This window comes from Salmo salar, chromosome ssa01 (assembly GCF_905237065.1).
Source record: "Salmo salar chromosome ssa01, Ssal_v3.1, whole genome shotgun sequence".
NCBI lineage: Eukaryota > Metazoa > Chordata > Actinopteri > Salmoniformes > Salmonidae > Salmo > Salmo salar.
In genome coordinates this window covers 125,652,139-125,657,042 of record NC_059442.1, presented here as the reverse complement: position 1 = coordinate 125,657,042, position 4,904 = coordinate 125,652,139, and the positions used below count along the sequence as shown (strand labels likewise).

The window sequence follows — 4,904 nt, the reverse complement described above, 5'->3', positions numbered from 1 at the left end:
TATTGACATTAAGGAGAGGCATGCTTAGTCGAGTGATCATAAGGGTCCAATAAGTAGTGAGGTTGGTTGGGATCACGGCGATTCAGACAGCTAGCCGGGCCATGGGTAGCAAGCTGGCAGAAGATGGATGTCTGTTTTTAGCCACCTCGTGTGGTAGAGGGGACCAATCCAATTGGCAAAATAGTTATAGTTACCCAAGAAAATTGTCCGATAAACCTATTCAGATAGCAGATTTCAGTTTCCCTGCATTAAATCCCCGGGCCACTAGGCGCGCCTCATCTGGCAGAGCATTTTCTTGTTTTCTTATGGCTATATACAGCTCATTGAGTGTGATCTTACTGCCAGCATTGGTCTGTGTTGGTAAATAGATAGCTACGAAAAATATACAGTACCAGGCACAAGTTAGGGCACACCTACTCATTCAAGGGTTTTTCTTTATTTTTACTTTTTTCTACATTGTAGAATAATAGTGAAGACATAAAAACTATGAAATAACACATATATAATCATGTAGTAACCAAAAAAGTGTTAAAGAAATCTAAATATAATTTATATTTTAGATTCTTCAAAGTAGCCACCCTTTGCCTTGATGACAGATGACACACATTCTCTCAACTAGCTTCATGAGGAATGGTTTGCCAACAGTCTTGAAGGAGTTCCCACATATTTCAATTAACAGGTGTGCCTTGTTAAAAGTTAATTTGTGGAATTTCTTTCCTTCTTTATGCGTTTGAGCCAATCAGATGTGTTGTGACAAGGTAGGGGTGGTATACAGAAGATATCCCTATTTGGTAAAAGACCATGTCCATATTATGGCAAGAACTGCTCAAATAAGAAAAAATGACACTCCATCATTACAATAAGACATGAATGTCAGTCAATCCGGAAAATTTCAAGAACTTTGAAAGTTTCTTCAAGTGCAGTCGCAAAAAACCATCAAGCGCTATGATGAAAATGGCTCTCATGAGAACCGCCACAGGAAAGGAAGACCCAGAGATACCTCTGCTGCAGAGGATAAGTTCATTAGAGTTAACTACACGTCAGATTGCAGCCCAAATAAATTCTTCACAGAGTTCAAGCAACAGACACATCTCAACATCAACTGTTTATAGGAGACTGCATGAAAGACCTTCAAGGATGAATTGCTGCAAAGAAACCACTAATAAAGGACACCAATAAGAAGAAGAGACTTGCTTGGGCCATGAAACACGAGCAATGGACATTAGACCGGTGGAAACCTGTCATTTGGTCTGATGAGTCCAAATGTGAGATTTTTGGTTCCAAAAAAGGCGACCCCAGGATGCTGGCCTTCTAGGCAGAGTTGCAAAGAAAAAGCCATATCTCAGACTGGCCAATAAAAAGAAAGGATTAAGATGGGCAAAAGAACAGACACTGGACAGAGGAACTCTGCCTAGAAGGCCAGCATCCCAGAGTTGCCTATTCTTCACTGTTGACGTTGAGACTGGTGTTTTGCGGGTACTATTTAATGAAGCTGCCAGTTGAGGACTTGTGAGGCGCCTGTTTCTCAAACTAGACACTCTAATGTACTTGTCCTCTTCCTCAGTTGTGCACCAGGGCCTCACACTCCTCTTTCTATTCTAGTTAGAGCTAGTTTGCGCTGTTCTGTGTAGGGAGTAGTACACAGCGTTGTACGAGATCTTCAGTTTCTTGGCAATATCTTGCATGGAATAGCTTTCATTTCTCAGAACAAGAATAGAATAACGAGTTTCAGAAGAAAGTTATTTGTTTCTGGACATTTTGAGCCAGTAATCAAACCCACAAATGCTGATGCTCCAGATACTCAACTAGTCTAAAGAAGGCCAGTTGTATTGCTTCTTTTAATCAGCACAACAGTTTTCAGCTGTGCTAACATAATTGCAAAAGGGTTTTCTAATGACCAATTAGCCTTTTAAAAGGATCAACTTGGATACGTAACACAACGTGCCGTTGGAACACAGGAGTGATGGTTGCTGATAATGGGCCTTTGTACGCCTATGTAGATATTCCATTAAAAGAAATCTGAAGTTTCCAGCTACAATAGTCATTTACAACATTAATAATGTCTACACTGTATTTCTGATCAATTTGGTGTTATTTTAATGGACCAAAAATTCACTTTTCTTTCAAAAACAAGGACATTTCTAAGTGACCCCAAACGTTTCAACGGTATTGTACATTTAATGAATATCACAATGAATTGATCCAGAAGTGGAAGTCAACAATTTATTGGTTTTTGATGCAGTTGAAATCATTGAGTCACTTGTCAGTACACTTGTAAAAAATATTACATAAAACAATTGATCAAACTCCATGATATACATATGTACAAGAAATATCTATACCACAAAGTAGTTGTGAGTATACTAGACATTCTTTATTATACTACAACATCAGTCTAACTGAATATGGATGTTGTGTTGGCTGAATGTTCCAGGCAGCGTCCTGAATGTTCTTTAGCTGGTGAACCTCATCTTGTGTTGGGCAATGGCAGATGGTCTGGCAGAACTTCATGAGCTCCATGACCTTGGACTCGTAGACTATACACTTTGGATCATGCCAGCCGCGTGCAGTCTTTTCCTCTTCCGAGTCAGATGATGTTGAGCTTATTCCTGGCTGAAAGCTTTCATCCAATGGGTCTACAGGATCTGTACTACTCAAGCTGGTGTCAAGTTCATCATCATTAGCAGCAGCAGGATTCGTCTGTAGGACACACGCTAGTCAGTGATTATCCAACATTTTACTACTTTGTCCCCATCAATACACACTGAAACAAGGTACTACTGTATATCCACCCATCACCTTCATTGCTATAGATAATGCTTACTAACCTCCACACGCAACACCCTCCCCCAACAGACACCAGTCATTGACCCCCCCCCAGTGATAACTCTGCTTTTCTCCAATTTAGACTTCAAGCTTTGCAAAAACAATCAACCAAGCCTCCATAATACAGAGAAAACTGCAGTAGAAGTTGTGGCCTACTTATAAACACACCAGCTATGACAACAAGACAAAGACCATGTTTCTGCCTAGCTCCAGTATATTTATTTGCTCATCATGGCGTCATGGAAAAATTGCACAAAGGTGACTTACATTAGTTCCTGGTGCTGGGCTTGGTGTTGATGCCGCTGCAGACGTTTATGGGATCTGACTATTCAAATAGAACACATAGTCAAGTCACTTTAGCCTCTGTGGTAGTTAGTTAGCTAGCTAATGGTTAGATAGTCCGGTAAACTGAAGCCAACATAACCTAACGTTGCAAACGTTAGCTTGCAAATTTACAAATCACATTGCCAGATAGCAGCTAGCTAATTGTATTGATTTGCTTTGGAATGTCTAGCCAGCGTATTATGAAAACTAACTTGATTTTGGTTCAGATAAACAAATGTAGTTCGCTAGATAGTTACCTCTGCTCGACTTCTTAGTAAGGTAATCAATGAAATGTTACCCCAGCAGCCTGTGCTGCCTTGTAGTTTGGACATCCAGGTAGTGAGCACCACACCATGACTAAACTTTACAGTTGTTGTTGACACAAAAATAAAAAGAAATACGGTTTTGCAAGCTGATGTTCTATGAACGAGTGGCTGGTCCAGTGACTAACGTTATCTACCTGTTGACACCCATTGTCAACTGGATCCACCTCGACAGGGGCGGTACTACGTCCTGAAATCACTATGAATATATTCTGGATATTGTGGTTTGCTTACAACAAGGAAATATAGATGGCCCACCTACCAGTGAAATGCAGAAACGCTCGTATTTGTCTGTAGTGAGGAAATTCTCCAATTTTATGACAGATATTATATGTTAATAACAAATTAATGGACATATACAGTGAACAAAACAAAAAAAACAGCGAAATCTTCCATATAATTGAGGGGTATGAAGTGACCTTTCTAACAAGACTGGAGTGGATGGATTAGATTAAACCTAGATTATACCTAGATTCTGCTACAGCCACACTGGAAAGTCATCAGAACCTCATCCGGCTGCATTCTTTCTCTCCGTCTACCTCATTTCCCTCGTTTGCATGTGTTAACTCTGAGGGGGCTATTAAGTGGCCACTTAATGGTGCTTTGTGATGAATGCGAGGGCCGGGAGAGAGTGGGACAGGGTGAGAGAGTTCTGGCTGCTGCCCGCTCTGCTCTGTGTGATTAATGTGTGTCTATAGCTCTGGCTGCCCACACACACACGGATGGACATGCGCACACACACATGAACGAATGGAAGATTGCACACACACACAAGGGTACTTACGTGCACACATGCATGCATAAACGGATGACACACGCACACGCACACAGAGTAAATGAGAGCTTTTGATAGCTCCACTCACTGTTCTGCCTGCCCTGACCTTGCCGTTCTGGACTCTTTGCACCCTCTCTGGATTACTGACCCTTGCCTGCCTTTGACCTGTCCTTTGCTTGCCCCTGTTTTTAAATAAACGTTTGTTTCTTAGACACTGTCTGCATCTGGGTCATACCTAAAACGTGATACCATCAATCAGGCCTTTATGGGTCCACAGACGATGCAATTGCAATCCCAGTGCACACTGCCCTAACCCATCTGGACAAGAGGAATACCTATGGAAGAATGCTGTTCATCGACTACAGCTCAGCATTTAACACCATAGTACCCTCCAAACTCGTCATTAAGCTCGAGACACTGGGTCTCGACCCCGCCCTGTGCAACTGGGTCCTGGACTCCCTGACGGGCCACCCCCAGGTGGTGAGGGTAGGTAACAACATCTCCACCCCGCTGATCCTCAACACTGGGGCCCCACAAGGGTGTGTTCTCAGCCCTCTCCTGTACTCCCTGTTCACCCATGACTGCGTGGCCATGCACGCCTCCAACTCAATCATCAAGTTTGCAGACGACACTACAGTGGTAGGCTTGATTACCAA

General features: G+C 42.2%; 1 long non-coding RNA gene across 1 annotated transcript; it reads right to left on the bottom strand.

Annotated features, from left to right (window-relative positions):
* Window positions 1-2,209: 2,209 nt before the first annotated feature.
* Window positions 2,210-3,649, bottom strand: LOC106562803 (uncharacterized). Its single transcript, XR_001319104.2, has 3 exons — window positions 3,408-3,649; window positions 3,094-3,151; window positions 2,210-2,700 (listed from the first exon to the last, which is right to left on the bottom strand). It is a non-coding gene; the product is annotated as an uncharacterized lncRNA (long non-coding RNA).
* Window positions 3,650-4,904: the final 1,255 nt, after the last annotated feature.